A 17,213-nucleotide genomic window follows, 5' to 3' on the forward strand; every position below is an offset into this window, starting at 1 on the left:
TAGCTCACGGCATCACACACCTCAAAGGGAATTTTCAACTATGTGACTTACAAGAGATCAAGTTGGGGGAGCACATTGTCTTCAAATACTCCATCTACACGTAGGAGATAGCATTGTTACATATTTATTGGAATTATTCTTGACTGATAACACTTGTTGTTTGGTTGTTTTGTCATGACTCACATCTTATTCATCAATTTTAAAGTTTTGTTTGTTGCTTAGAGTTTATACCTGAGGGACCAGGCACTATGTCTTGCCTAGCTTTCCATTTCAAATCTTAAAAGACAAAAACAATATCATTTTGCAAATATGCTTTTTTAGCATTTGAAGGACAAGTTTGTAGGCTTATCATGGATTCCTCCCTTATGTTGGAGAAGAGCTAGCCTTACGTGAGAAGGATGATCACCAAGGTGACAACGGGTGATGTTGTCAAGTAACTTTGGGGTTTATAGTTGATAATTGAATCTATATTTCGAAGCACATATTTTAGAGGTAGAAATGAAGTGATTTTCTCCTTGGATTGATGGAATGAGTTTAAGAACTTATTCCATTTCTTAACAAACCATCATTTGGATGATGTTATGGTTCTTTTGCTTTTGAGAAAGAAGCTGCCACAAGATATTTGAAAGCTTTTGTCGCTGGATCAAAGGAGGAAAGGGAGCCACCCCTCCTTAGGGAAGTCATGGCTACCTCTAAGAATAAAGCACTTGAGAGTGAAAACCTAGTTGTGCAAGATGTCGTCGCTATTAAATTGTTGGATTTGAACAATCAAATCTACCTTTGACATCATATTTAGCTTTGAACAATTTGCATGCTTAATGTAGGTGTTTTTTTGTAAAGTAACAATGTGTAGTACTTTGTATTAATTGGGACATTGCTACATTCTATAAGTTAAAACATTATTTCAGTTATTGTGGCATTCATTTTTACCATTTAGAAAGACATGACAATTAAGGTGATTAGACATTGGTGTCAATTGTGCCATTTTCCTAAATGCATATATTTGCAATATGTTGTAGTTTTTATCTTTAGTGTGCTCTTCGACTCAGTCTCACCTGAGAAGGGATCAAATTTCCAATTCTGCAGTTTGAAATAAGCCATTTAGAAGGATATGAAAGATAATAATTGGTTTTATATGTGAGAACCATTGCAACAAAACATCGTGTTCTTGTTTCTATCTGGAGCCTTCTCTTTGTAATATTGTAGACATTTACTAAGACATCTGTATTAGTCAGGCTTCAGCATGCCCCCTAATTCTGATCATCAATAGTCACAAGGTTATCTACATGGTAAAATTTAATGTTAGTATGTTGTGATAAACACAATGCTTAACAACATTCTTCATGTTTTATAGTGATAAAAATACTTTTGTAATTTTTTTTGTGAAACATATTACACTTTAACTTTGCTTACATTATATATTGTAAATTTGACAGGTTGAGCTTCAATATATGCATGATTATGCAGGGGTCAGTACAAGCATTGTATTGACACCATCTCCAATAACACATTTCTCAGGAGTAATTGGAAACGAGAATCTTTCTGTAGGGGGTGAAGTTGCTTTCTACATTGCATCAGGAAACTTCTTGAAATATGATGAAGGCCTGGGTATTTCAAAGCTTGATTTTGTTTATTCTTTGACCTTATCCTTGTTCCTTGCCATTCTTGTAAACTAAAATAGTAAATTTTAGTGGGTTTTTTGGTAAAATTTAGGGGCAATTGCAAACTCTTTTATGAAGCATTGCATAGAAATTTTTTTGGTGTCATATTGAAAGTGACTCATGCTTTGCAAAACTGGTAAGGGTGATACCTTGAAGGCATCTTACTTGCACATTGTTAGTCCTCTAAAAAAGACTATTGTTGGAGCAGAGATATCACATAGCTTTTCAAGGAACAAGAAAATGTTCACCATAGGCACTCAACATGCTTTGGACCCACCAACAACAATTAAGGGGTGCCTCAATAATTATGGAATGACAACTGCACTACTTCAGCATGAGTAGAGGCCTACAAGTTTTGTTACTCTTTCTGGTGAGGTGGACACCAAATCCTTTCACAACCATGCGAAGGTGGTGTTATCTCTAGTTTTGTAGACTTGAAGGATATGTCATGGATATGCACTATTTGGTACAGATTTAAGCGAAGGTCTGTGCCAAATTTTGATTGGAATTTTTGAGTTTTTCCTTTCAGAATAATTATTTCAGTTCATGTGTTTTCTTTTGAGGCACAAAGCAGCTCAACACCTTGACTTAATTAGCAATGTAGTTTTGTGAAGTCAGATGTTGTAAATTTTATAAGGCATATGCTCTTGAAAATGGGTGTTGCCAAACATGGTTGGCTGAAGCTTCAATCTGGTTGAAAAGTTGTGAAACATTTTTGGTTTTAGGTAATGGTAAGATTATTAACTGAGCTCTTCAATATTTGATATGGGTGGGGTTTTGTTCAGGCCCTTCATTTCATATTGTTTCAACATTTGGATGAGGGCTTAGACCTTCCCATTTTGATTGAATTAATAATTTGAGGGTGTGTTGGCTTGCCCAAATTTGTCGTGGACATCAGTGCTTGACCTTCAACTGATCCAATTGGTTGTCTTTTTTCTGCAAGAAAAGGAGATGGCACTATTGTGTGTGTAACATATTCATTTTTAGCCAATAATAATTTTTTGTTGGGATTGATATTAACACCATAGTTGATATTTCTACTTTATTTCCATTTGATATTTAAAGTTGATTTAATGTACTTTTTCATAGGTGTATTCAAGTTCCATAGAAAATTCTGAAGAATCATCTTTCTTTGAATTATACGAGGATGCACATTCCATGCATGACTTGATGGCTACAATAGCAAAGGTATTTTTCCATCCAGTTCAGGATCTTGTGATATTCTTTTTTGCAGTTGGAAAATGGAAATTTGTTAATGAATTGGGCTCTACCTTTTCTTAGAGGCCATGGCCAAGGGTATCTCTTCCATTAAATTCATCCAAGATTGCATCTTTCCTCGTCTATTGAGATATGCCATAACCATGGGCCATCAAGGTTGCTAAGACTTCCACCCACTTTTGGATGGGGTAGATAACTCTGTTGGCCACATTAAATTCATCCAATACTTGCATCTTTCCTCGCTTGTTGAGACATACCACAACCATGGGCCATCAAGGTTTTTAAGACTTCCACCCACTTTTTGATGACGTAGATAACTTTGTTGGCCATGTCTTCGGGTGGCTTTGAACCCAGTTTTGTGTACTGAAAGTTCTTTGATTTAACCACTTGACCACAATCCACCTAAGAGGATTTTGAGCAATTCGCTTCAATTTGTTTTAATATACAATTTAACTCTTTATTTACTAAATAAATTGTGATACTCTTGTGAAAATATCCTTGACAGATCCCAGGTGAGGACCAGATCCAGGTTTACCATGTCATAACCTAGGTTCATTAAGATGATGACCTTGGTTTGAAGATATCCACCATACAAACTAGGACCACCCATATTTATCGTTTCCATTTCTCTTTCATTATCAAGGCTAACATACTGAGGAGTTGTAACTCGTGGAGGCCCATGGTAGTCATTGTAATGCAATTTATTAGAATACATGCCATGTCCACAAGTTTTTATATTTAATCTCTACATCTAATGTGGCCATTTCTTATTATGAGATTTACCACATCCGAAAATGGCATCATTCACATCATTTTGAAGAAGTCTACAAAGGTCAACATAATTTTTTTCACATTTACAACTTCCCTCACATTTGTTGGTTCCTGAAGCTGGAGCACTTTCATAACAAAAACAGGAAAAGTCAAGCGACAAAAATGGTCCACTCTCTTTTCATCTGCTAATATTAGAATGAAGTTTTATGAGAGGCACTGTTTGTTTTGGTTAGAAAAGGGTTTGCTCTTGGTTTTATGTGACTTTTAATTTATCATATGTAGCATGTTGAGAAATGGGAAAGAATAATGTGTGACATTTATCTTGCAGAAATTGATGCTGAATGAAAGGATACCGAGTTTAACCAAGCTACAATTCACTTTGGTAAAGGCAGAGGAACATCTTAAAAAGTTGCCTAAGAATACACCATATACAAAGTTTGAACATAAGTAATATATGGATTTTTCTTTTGCAGATATGTTATTTTTTATACCCAAGATATCATAGCACGAAAAATATATTGTAGAAATTGTTTGAGGACCTCAATGAGGTCGATTTTTCTGATGTCATGCTTGATTGGTACCTTCTCATATGTCAGGAAGACTTTAAATATGAATTAATATGTTCTCGAAACAAAACAAATTCAAATTTTATAGATAGAAAAGATAAAAACAAATGTTAATGTCTTTGTTTGATTGTTACTTGACTATGTTGTGGGCATGTTACAGGAAATGTGATTGGAAAAAGGATGGGGAGACAATGCAGAGCATGTATTAGATATGATTCATTTGTTGTTAGAGGTCCTCCAGGCACTTGAGCCATCAAATTTGGAAATGTTTCTAGTAGGGATTCCTATGGTTTTTAATCTTGTGATTCTTTCACCTCATGGTTATTTTGGGAAAGAATTTTTTTTAAGAAAGCTAGACAAGACATTGGTGGACTAGTAAACAATTTTTTTATAATTGCAATGTCCATTCCATCATATCCTCTCGTTATTGTTTGATTGTATTTTGAACGTTTCTTATGATTTTGTTTTGTCTTTTAACAATGAAATTGAAAATACTTGGTATCATGTCACTTTAAACAACAACCAAATCTTGAAGATGAAATTAGTATTACACAATATTGATTGGAATCCTTATAACTATTTTGTGTTAAAAGATTTTCATGACTATCAGAAAAGTTTACTTTCATGTTGTTATTTGAGCACATGTTGTTTATATACTTGACCAAGTTCATGCATTAGAAAATGAAATGTTGTTGCGAATAAAATGACAAGGATTAAACATCACATCTTAGATTATTTGTTTTCACAAGTTACCTATAGCTTGAACTTTTTAGCATGTAACTTAGTTGGCATGATTGTGCCTAAGCTTTCCCTGAAGGTTGAATACTAAGTTACTAAGGTGTTATTTTATATGGTGACATTTTATTTGCTTTGTTTATACAGGTCATATGGCCACATTATAGTGGCCACTATTGCCAAACTAAAGAAAACTTGTTCGAGTTTCTTGCTTGTATGGGGAAAATAGATTTGACATTACTGATGTTGAGGTATATGTCATATAAACTCTTTATAGTCTACTTTAGTTTATATTTTACTGTTCATTGTATTTGATGTCTTACACTCTGCATTGTATCTTCTTTTGTTTTCAGAAAATGAACTGAGTATTGATGCTAAGAAGCAGGAATTGAAGAAAGAGGCTGAGATCATTAACACTGGAGCGACAAATGAAAAAAGAGAGAGAGAAGAGAACCGATCTAGCGATATTCTTAGATTCAATATCCCACATAAGACACACATAAAGACTGATGGTCAAGTCTTCAGAGTTGGTGAATTCACCTGTAATGCCTTGGCAACACAATGATAATGTTTTGAAGTGATGAAACATCATTTCATGTGTAAATTGTAGTTCAAACAATATTAAGTTAGAAACTCATATTGTAATACTTTAACATTTCATATAATATAATTTATGTGGTTGAAATTATTTATAGATGCAATTGATATTGTTTAGTATTGTAATTAACATATGAAACTCTGTGTTTTCATATTAGATGAACATGCACATTGTATGACATTTTTTAAATTTAGTTGCAAAATCATACTAATTAATTTATGTTGATTAATAATGAACACATAAAATCAATCTAAAACTACTAAATTAGTAGTTTATATTGATTAATGATGAACACAAATAAAATGAATATATGACTAAATTAGTCATTTATAATGATTATTAATGAAATTAAATGAAATGAATATAAACTACTAAATTAGTCATTTATATAATAAATATGAAACTACAAAAAATTTGACTACTGCAAATGGTAAATTTGTGATTCCAAAGGATGACTAAATTTTGCATATATATGACTATTAGTAGCTAATTTGCAGTATCTTATAACACGACCAAAATTTAGTCATATTTCTCTGGTCATTAATTGGTTTCAAATGATGACTAAAATTTGCATATATATGACTATTAGTAGTTAATTTACAGTATCTTATAACACGACCGACATTTTGGTCATATTTTTTTGGTCATTAATTGGTTTTCTCAGGTGACCATATAGTAATATACTTTTGTTGTATATTTGGTCATTAATTTGGCAATTAATGACTAAATCAATGAACAAATTTATGATTAAATATCATAATAGACGATAAAATTGAGACAACCAATTAATGACTATGCTAAAAACGGCTAAAAATTGGTCGCATTATAAGATACTATAAATTAGCTACTGCTAGTCACCGGCTGAAAATGGTTGTTTATATGCAAATTTTAGTCCTTTTTTTAGTAATTAATTAGCCATTTTGTACTAGTGATTGAGACTAGTTTAATGATGCTGAACCATACATCAATTTCGCAGGTTCTTAAAGCACCAGAGGGACCAACCCCATAAAGTTCCAGAGCAAGGTACTCCTGACATGTATGGCTACATCCCAATCCCATAGGAGTGACCAAAGACCTATTTAGAGTTTCTTCCTTTTGAGCACAGATGATATGAGTATCCCTTACTCATACAACCCCCCAGGATCATATGATTGGATCCATTGTTGGCCCTAGGGGACTTTGACAGAGCACCTGTACCCGATTCGCCTTCCTTGCCATCAGTCATTAGAATTAGGAGCCCCTAACATATCTAGCTCCATTTGTTGTGGGGAAAAGTATCTGATGCGGATGACCCTATCCCTACTCTAAAGGTGACAGTCTTTAGCAACAACTGAAAGTAAAGTTTTGATGATTTCCTTTATGAAAGTACAGAGAGAATGAAGAAAGATTAACCAACCTGGTGTCTTACACTTAGTCGATCCTTGTCCTCTCTCTTTGTCTCTTGTTCCCAGCTCCTTGCTCTCTTTGCCGGTCCAGCTACACACAGATTCTGCACAAACAAGAGAGGAAATTACAAGATACAAGTACTCATAACTGATGCATGGATTAGAGTGAATCAAATATACATGTAAATACAATACATCAATGCAATACAAGTATATAGGAGAACATGCAAAACTTTATTGATAGAAGTAACAGGGTTCTGAGAAGGTTACAACCAATGATGGCTCCAATCCAGCAGCACCTCCCCAGCAGCAAGAACTCTCCTCTTCACCTCTAGTAAAAAAATCACCCAATAGCTCTAACTGTAAACCAACAGCACCTCCTTGCTTTACACAAAATTCCAGCCTCCTTAGACCTCATAGAAGAGCTCTATATATAGGAGAGAAGAAGAGAGGATGAGTCAGCTTGAGGCTGGCATAGAGCTGACTAGTGTCCTCTCCCTCTTCAGTTAATCTTCAGTTCTTGAGTCCACTTGGAGATCCTTGCTTACACATGGTGATCAACTACCTCTTACTCATCACAGGGCGAATCTCATGAACCAAGTGTCAGTTTGGAAGCTTCCTGGGCAGTTGACACCTTGCAGAATGACTGTGCCACTTGGCCAATCTCGCCCAGCGCAGGTAGCCTTCATTAAATTTGACTTCCAGCGCAGGTACAAGGAGGGACAGTTGCATTCCAGCGCAGAAGCTCAGTGGAGCAGCTGACATGATCCAAAATAAGCCTGTTTTGAAGTGTTTTCAGGTGGAGAACTGATTGGAAGTGCTGTTGTTTGATGACCTTGTTCTTTTAGGGGTAAGAACAACATGTTTAGGGACTGAGGATCCCTGTGATTATTGACATTTCATGCTCCATGATGCGAAGCACAAAAATGTCTATAACAGTTGCCCCCTAAAGTATGAGGCCGTTTATCGGGTGAAATGCTTTATCTAGAGGGTCCGAAGTTCATTCCAGTGCTGAGGAGGCGCCCTATAATACAATACAATACAATACATTATTTTTCATTCTGTTTTCATGATCTAGCTGAGGCGGGCATTCCCATGCTCAGCTTTATAAATACATTTTGGTACATAGAACAGACGATCGTCTGATGGTAGACTGATAATTTTCTGCTGAAATTATCATCCTTTGAGTAGGATGATCATCTGTTGCAATGATGTACATGATAAATGCTTTTATATTTCCTGAATATGTATCGCAGCCCGGATGGATGAAACTAGATCCGGGGTCTTCAAACTCGTTCGATCTTCACTCTAAGTACAAGTCGATCCATGTGAGAATTTCGCTGAAGTCGAACATGGAAAGACATCGCTTGATTACCGGTCAATGATGGAAACCGTTAACAAGCGCGAGAGGAATCACCGATAATGATAATGACCCTCAAGGTACTGCAGTACAATTCACGTGGCGTGAATAAAGGACTTGGCGTCGAACGCCACGCAAAATCTTCTGGTCGAAGGTCATTGATGTATACCTGTCGCCGAAAGTGAGAAACTTGCCATTGAGGCATGCAAGCTTCAAAGTACTGATGGGGATGTCCCTAGATCAACTTCTTGGATAATGAGCTGAAGTCGACAAGAAGCGATCCGTCAAAGGAGGGCCTTAATGAATCCCACATCAATGACACGGAACGGAGCTAATGATTTTAGTGGAGGTGAAAACAAACTATGATATATGATTCAGGGTGGCGATCATGAATGGATGAAGGACAATGTATGGCAGTGGATGGGACACGGTTGACACTTTCAGAATGACCCCTCTTGAACATATAACGACACTGATGCGATGGATCAGTAGCATTACCCCAAATGTGGATGGTTTGGCGAGGACCATGGCGGTGAGACCGGTGAATGAAACAACCCAACCCGATGTGGTACGGAGGAAAAGTGTCATGTTCAAGAGTGACTTGCTACCATTAAACTTTGATGTTCTCCCAATTTTTCCCTAGTCATTTCTGACCAGTACCTCTTTATTTTTGTCAAGCTTGAGGAGGATAACATATGCTTGTTCTATAACCTGCCCTTCGGGCAAGCCCATCGCTATGATTTAACGAGCCTAGCGATAGGGAAACTCGTTCTCGTCTAAAGACAAGTTTGTCGCTATTTAATCATTTTAACGAGTCTAACGACAAAGAAAACTCGGTCCTTTTCATTTTTAGAGAGTCTGAAAAAGTACGGAAAGTCAACTCCATGATTCCTTTTTCGTCAGCAAATCCCTTAAGTCCGAAAAAGTATAAAACAATACAGAAGGGATGGCTGTTCGGTACTTTTAACGAGCCGAACAAGACAAGCACTCGATCCTTTTGTGCAATAATCCCTCAGGTCCAAAAAGATTAAAATTTAGAGGAGGGATAGCGTTCCGGTCATTTAACGAGCTGGAAGGCCAAAACTCGGCAAACTTTTCATATTTTACGAGTCAGTGAAAAGAGCTCAAAGAAGACTCGTCTTTTGAGGAACGAGTGATAAACAGGGATAGCAGCAGATTCCAGGTACAGGTTGGAATTTTCCAATCACGGCAGTGTCACAAGGACGGCTAGGTGAAATCACTCTTCGCAGCTGTTTCTCAAAAGAGGTAAACACACAAATGGAGGTGAATGATCGGCCAAATGAACAGTGGAGGTGACGGTGCACAAACACGACCAAGGCTTTTATGGCTGATGAATTTACGATCTCAAAAGGTTATTTACCGGTTCGTTTTTTCTGAATGAGCTTGAACTCTGAAGGAAAGCCTGCTCATAAACTTATGTTTATTTTTTAACGAGCATGAACTATGTGCTAAAACTGCTCGGATCTTGCGTTTATTTTTTAACGAGCATGAACTATGTGCTAAAACTGCTCGATATATCAGTCATGCCCCCAGCATAACAATGCTAAAACTGCTCGATATATCAGTCATGCCCCCAGCATAACAATGCAAATCGAGGTGCATGCCCCCCAAGCTTCATTGCATTCAACTTTGTTGATTGGAATGAAGGTTTACCATTGAGATCTGGAAAGGGGATTGTTTCATTTTTTAATGAGGTTGACATAGTAAAAGAACTATCCTCATGGTTTTTCATTTTTTAACGAGGTTGACCTGAGATAGGAACTATCCTCGATCTTTCAGATCCGCTAGAAACAGAAGGTCTCATATTCCATTGTGGTCATTTCCGCCAGATTATTTGAAGGTGGCAATGCGGAAGTACCCATTAAAGTAGGGTCTTTTAGGAAAATGACTCCGATATTTTGGAGAGAGTGATTCCTTCCCTGGATCATAGGAATGCTTCCCGTAGTAAATGGTGGCACAACTTTTGTCGAAGTTGTCGTCGAACTGCTTGGTTGATCATTTCCTTTACTGTTCGATGACTGCGGATTTCCGCAGTTTTTGCATTTTGTTGACCTCGAAGCATCATTCTGTTGTTCAGAGGTCGACACCATTAGCACCTGGCACCGGGAAGTATCTCCACTATCAACCAGATTTTGACTTGGATTGGGAAACGGATCAGTTAATACAGCTGGGGTTTGTGAATTCTTTAAGAATCTTTTAAACTCGGCTTTATATGGACAATTCGCTGTCCAATGATCCTCATCGCATATATGACATGGACTCGTTGGTTTCCCTTTCCTAGGAGGGCTTGAAGAAGTTTTTTGAGGGGATGACTCACCTTGTTTTTTCTTCTTCCCTTCGTTTTGTTTCTTCTTGCTTCCTGGTTGATTGGAGTTTTTTCCTTTATCCGTAGATACAGCATTTACCTCCAAAGCAAGAATCTCTTGATTTGCTTTTTGATTCGAAGTCTTACGGGCTTTCTTATTTGAATCCCTTGTCGACTTAGCGTTTGCAGTTCCAATCACGCCGTCACCGGCATGAGAGTCACTATTCGATCCGGGAGGAGGAGGGATTGAAAATTCCGGTCTGGGAGCATCAGGTATCTTATCATAGAGCGTGCCCGACTGAGTATATACTAAGTCCAAATATTGAGCACGAGCAATAACCTGCTCCTCTATTACGACGCCTCCCTTGGCCACATCTTCTGTTATTGCAGGCAGAAGCGACTTTATAAACCACTCAGCTAATAGCTGATCTGGAACATAGGTTTTTACCATTCTGCGACGACGACGCCACTCATGTATATGATCTGATATATGTGTGGCCGTTGTCTGCTTGAAATTGGTCAATATCTCTGTTCCAGTTTCGTACCTTATAGGTAACTGAAAGTGCGTTAAGAAAGTCGTGGCTAGGGAACTAAAATTGTCGAACGAGGCTCTAGGTAATTCAATATACCATTTGGCCGCCGGACCAGTCAATGTCCTCTGGAAAAGACGAAGCCTTATCGAATCATCATTCAAGGTATTCGATGAACACCACAGATGGAATGTCATCACATGATTTGACGGGTCTTCGCCAGGATTTCCATTGAATTTAGGAATGTCCGAAGGAAGTTTGTGAGGAATCGCTGGCCACCAATGGGCATAGGCGATTGGATCGTTCGTTAATCGATGTAAATCTGGTAATTCTAGGGTCGCCACGAATGGCAACTGCTGATTCAGGTTTGGCGAGGCGTACCCAGGATACGATGGAATCGCCTGAGCAGTAGGTCTTTGCATACCAGCATAATGCAACTGATGTTGATATGACTGATACGGCTGGTGGGCTTGGCCACTGTAAAGTGGTTGGTTTAACCCGTTCTGAATATAGGGTTGCCCACTATTTGCAAAGATCTGTTGCTCACACCCTTGGTACACCTGTTGAAACTGAGGTTGTTGGTATTGCACCATCCATGGTTGTGAAGCCATGTTTTGCTGTGCGACACTAACCGACGGACCAAGATGCGGGGTTATGGTTCCCGTTTGTATCTGTGTCGTCCCGGCAGTTGGCGATTGTGGTTGTGTTGCAGGGTCAATAGGCTGTTGCATTACAACTTGGGGTTGACATACAACAGGCATCGATTGAACTTGCGACACGGTTACAATTGCTGGCGTCGTCGGGATACTGGACATAGGTACACATTGTTGCATGGAATATACAACTCTTGGTTGTTGGGGTAACATAGGTACCCAACCACTCGTCGTTACCTCAGTTAAACTTGAATGTGGTTGAAAACTGCCGTATGGGTATCCCCCGGAAGGGGAAGTGAAAGGGCATATTGCCCCCCATACGGTAACAATCCGGAGCTCAAGGGTGTAGATGGCCTTTGAGGGCTGGATGGCCCAAACTGATTCCCAAAGGGATCAATTTGTCTAGTTTCAACATAAGAATTACCGGGTATTATACCGGAAGAACAAACTGGAACAAACCAAGTTGTCATAATAGTCCCTGGGTGGACTTCTTCTAGCTGATGAGAGCTAGTCGGGACAGCTGGTATGCCGGCAAACATCGTTGGAGTGACAGCAGGAGCTTCTGCTATCGCTGTGTCATTTGGCACAGTCCTAGATGTCGACGGTTGTTCAGACATTTTAAGTCTATCCAATAAACTTCCTAACGATTCTTCAGGAACTTCCGGTGGCGATAGACAAACTTCTGATGCAGAAGGAAAAAGAGGGGTACCTACTCCAAAATGAATTGGAGTATTTGCTTGCTGGTCCTCTACGATTTCCTCTATTGCAATCAGACCAGGAGGAAGAGGAAGACCGTCAGGTCCGTAAAAGATTTCTGGCGCCGAAGAAGGGGTTGCTTCGACAGCGACAGTTGTTTGAACAACAAGACTCTGTGGACCGGTTTCAGATGGAACTGGTTCAGTTATGCAAGTACTTGTCTTTAGACTAGGATCAGTACCACTGTCCTTCTGTTGCTGTTGAACTTCTTCAATAGAGGCAGGGATTCCAGAAATATTGGGAGTGACCAGAATCTCAGATGTTGTTGGAACTTCCATTCTAACTTTAAAAGGAGATTTTGACCTGGTCAAGCGAGTTCGCTTCGTCCGTACTACTCTCGGTTCCGGAGACAAAGGCGGTTGACTCGCAAGCCTCCCTGAACGACGGGGTTTTAATTGACTTTCCTCCACGGTTGCGGATTACTTGATCAACTAAAATACAAAAAGGGGAATTATGTTTCCGTATTGAATGAATTTTATTAGACGCTTTTAGACACAACTTTGCTTTTTCATGTTTTAAGAGTCGAGAAAAAGCTAAAGATGACTCTAGTCGCCTTCGATGTATTAACGAGCCCGAAGTGACAAATGCTCGGCTGGACCTTTTCAGTTATAGAGTTTGAAAAGGGCCAAAAGAAACTGCTCTGGAGATCTAGGCAGAGGGTGTGCCAAACCTTTCGCGAAACCACAGAATACGTTTTACGGTACAGGTGGTCGATCTTCGTGAATGCTGTGTTCACTGCATCGCGATCAGTAGGGCAGGTCGACACGGCTTCCTAAGGATAAAGGATAATTGCCTATAGGGGTCTCCCAATATACGCGACGGTACGCGGGAGCTCAAGTCCGTATTAGTGTTATCGTCCCTCAGGAGGAATCACCCACCTTCGTAGAGATCGACAGTCACTACGTTTAACGACGCCGGAACACGTCTCTACCTAGACCTCTATTGTGAGCGTTATGTTACAATGCGTTTTTAGATTCATTCAATATATTTTAAGTTGATCTTGTTTATCAGTTTGTCTTTCAGGATCACCACGAGATGTATTGGTACAAATTCCTAAATGCAGCTAAAATGATAAGCAAGCTTTCACAATCTTTTTAGCTTTGAAAATCCTAACTACTGAGGGGAGAGAAAAACAATATCTTTCCACACAGAGCACAAAGCACAAACTAATGCACTTTCTCCTAGATCAGACACGCAAACTTATCAAAAATGCAAATGCAAGATGCATGTATTTCTTTTCTTTTCCCTTAATGTTGATGCAGACAAAAGGAAATTGTTGTATAATTTTCGAATTCAATTTGAAGTGTAAACAAACAAGTTTCGTCTAAAATGAAAAGACACCTTACAGGTACTTGTTTCAACACTAAAAATATATGAATTCAAACCATAATATGAAAAACAAACAAACTCAAACAGCCATGAACAGTAATAAAACTAGCTCTTAAGATCACAAAGACACTTTTACAGTTCAGGATCTAAGAGGCCACAGCTATACTGGTTCGCTTTTCACAATGGGAAACTGTAACTGAAGCAAGAAATACTGAAAGAACAATCACAGTTTCATCACACAACTGAGGCGGAATAATGTCAAGGATAATGGTTTACAGCAAGTACAATGACCAGCAAGCAATCAGCAAAAAATCAGTGAAAACAGGGCTGAGGCACAATGGGAAAACTGAGCAAGACAATGGCTAACTGGACCAGCGCAGGCTCTGGTCTGTCAGTTTGACTCTCAGCGCAGTTCCCGAAGGGAGTACCTGCGTTGTAATGCAGACTGCCTGTGGACAGCCTGCTCTGGGACACGAGAGTTACGTCTACAAAGTTTTCCGGGTCATAAAAAGCTCAAAAATGCACTGTTTTTGCTGAAATAAAAAGCTATAGGTCAAGTACAGGCTAAGGGATGATCAAGAGGATGAATATCTATCACAAAGAGTAAAGAGTCTTTTGTAGATAAGCTCTTCAAATCTTGAATTTGCTCAGCAAATGAGCAAGAGTAGCAGTCCCTCTACTTCGCTTTTGATATAGTCAAAAGCTTTTCGATTTGGTACTCTTTTCTTCAAGAAATGAATAGCAAAATACTACAAACACCAACAAGATACTAGGCTCCCCAGTGGAGTCGCCAGTTTGTTGTGGGGAAAAGTATCCGATGCGGATGACCCTATCCCTACTCTAAAGGTGACAGTCTTTAGCAACAACTGAAAGTAAAGTTTTGATGATTTCCTTTATGAAAGTACAGAGAGAATGAAGAAAGATTAACCAACCTGGTGTATTACGCTTAGTCGATCCTTGTCCTCTCTCTTCGTCTCTTGTTCCCAGCTCCTTGCTCTCTTTGCCGGTCCAGCGACACACAGATCCTGCACAAACAAGAGAGGAAACTACAAGATACAAGTACTCATAACTGATGCATGGATTAGAGTGAATCAAATATACATGTAAATACAATACATCAATGCAATACAAGTATATAGGAGAACATGCAAAACTTTATTGATAGAAGTAACAGGGTTCTGAGAAGGTTACAACCAATGATGGCTCCAATCCAGCAGCACCTCCCCAGCAGCAAGAACTCTCCTCTTCACCTCTAGTAAAACAATCACCCAATAGCTCTAACTGTAAACCAACAGCACCTCCTTGCTTTACACAAAATTCCAGCCTCCTTAGACCTCATAGAAGAGCTCTATATATAGGAGAGAAGAAGAGAGGATGAGTCAGCTTGAGGCTGGCATAGAGCTGACTAGTGTCCTCTCCCTCTTCAGTTAATCTTCAGTTCTTGAGTCCACTTGGAGATCCTTGCTTACACATGGTGATCAAGTACCTCTTACTCATCACAGGGTGAATCTCATGAACCAAGTGTCAGTTTGGAAGCTTCCTGGGCAGTTGACACCTTGAAGAATGACTGTGCCACTTGGCCAATCTCGCCCAGCGCAGGTAGCCTTCATTAAATTTGACTTCCAGCGCAGGTACAAGGAGGGACAGTTGCATTCCAGCGCAGAAGCTCAGTGGAGCAGCTGACATGATCCAAAATAAGCCTGTTTTGAAGTGTTTTCAGGTGGAGAACTGATTGGAAGTGCTGTTGTTTGATGACCTTGTTCTTTTAGGGGTAAGAACAACATGTTTAGGGACTGAGGATCCCTGTGATTATTGACATTTCATGCTCCATGATGCGAGGCACAAAAATGTCTATAACACCATTTCAAGACCTTACCATCTCAGTCACACGTTCCTTTTTAATAGGCCATTGAGTATTTTTTATTATACCATGGTCTCTTATATACGTGTTGCAACAACATTACCACTAATTTCTTTCTCTCTATATGTTACTTTTAGCATTTTTTCTAGGATATGCACTTGCACTCGTACGTTGTAGTCATATTGACTGCACTCTTATTAAGTCCCATTGACCTACTTTTGTGATTATCAGTAGGAAATTACCAAATTTAATTACAGGGTTTAGTGACAACTTGTAGGTAGCATTTAAATGCCCAACAATGGTGTCGTGTGTAGGGATATGCAAGTAAATAGTGTCCAAACTATCCCTAAGGTTGGTAGTGTGCAAGAAGCACCCAAAAGAGTGGTGTGAATCTGAGAATAGATCAAATTGATGTCTTGAATGCTCTCAAAGACATTAGTGGGAATTTCAAAATATTTCATTACTGCTTCAAATTCCATGGGTATGGGTCCCCTGAAACCTGTAAGTAGTTCTTATGTAATCATGGTTGTAAATTTGTAATCCACAATATTCTTGCATTTTGTAGGAAGTACAATAGATATATATATATATATATATATATATATATATATATGTATATATATATATATATATATATATCCAATTATAAGTTTTATTTTCCATTGTTTCCTTAATTTAGGCCCTCCAATTGTAGGGATGCTAGTATTAAAATTTAATTAGATATGATAGATGTTATCTTCCATGCATGTGTGGAATGATTTCATAATTTCCTTACATACATTCTAGTTGTGGATATATAGCTCAATTTTTACACTTGGTCATGAGTTCATATGTTAGGGTGTCACTCTCTTAGATCACTTTATAGTGTATCATGTGGATTATGCACTGAGGACAATGTTGCATAGGGGGACCTGTCACTACTTTAGGAATGCATCCTTTGGATTTTTCCCTCCTTGGGGATTGCAAGGGGAAAGTCCCTATTTTGAGAGAGACATCTCTGAGGATGTGTGATCGTCTCCCACATTGTCTAAATGTTTCATATTAGATGAGAATGCACATTGTATGACATTTGTTAAATTTAGTTGCAAAATCATACTAATTAATTTATGTTGGTTAATAATGAACACATAAAATCAATATAAAACTACTAAATTAGTAGTTTATATTGATTAATGATGAACAAAAATGAAATGAATATACGACTAAATTAGTCATTTATAATGATTATTAATGAAATTAAATGAAATGAACATAAACTACTATATTATTTGTTTATATAATAAATATGAAACTACAAAAAAATTGACTACTACAAATGGTAAATTTGTGATTCCAAAGAACGACTAAATTTTGCATATATATGACTATTAGTAGCTAATTTGCAGTATCTTATAACATGACCAAAATTTAGTCATATTTCTCTGGTCCTTAATTGGTTTCAAACGATGACTAAAATTTGCATAT

The 17,213-nt window shown here is 38.2% G+C and overlaps 1 pseudogene; it reads left to right on the forward strand.

Moving 5' to 3' along the window:
* The first annotated feature begins 1,433 nt into the window (after positions 1–1,433).
* Positions 1,434–2,093, forward strand: LOC149171607 (mitochondrial outer membrane protein porin of 36 kDa-like; annotated as a pseudogene).
* Positions 2,094–17,213: the final 15,120 nt, after the last annotated feature.

Source organism: Pinus tabuliformis, chromosome 4_2, assembly GCF_031772625.1.
Source record: "Pinus tabuliformis cultivar Carrire ecotype Pingquan chromosome 4_2, CPIR1, whole genome shotgun sequence".
Lineage (NCBI taxonomy): Eukaryota > Viridiplantae > Streptophyta > Pinopsida > Pinales > Pinaceae > Pinus > Pinus tabuliformis.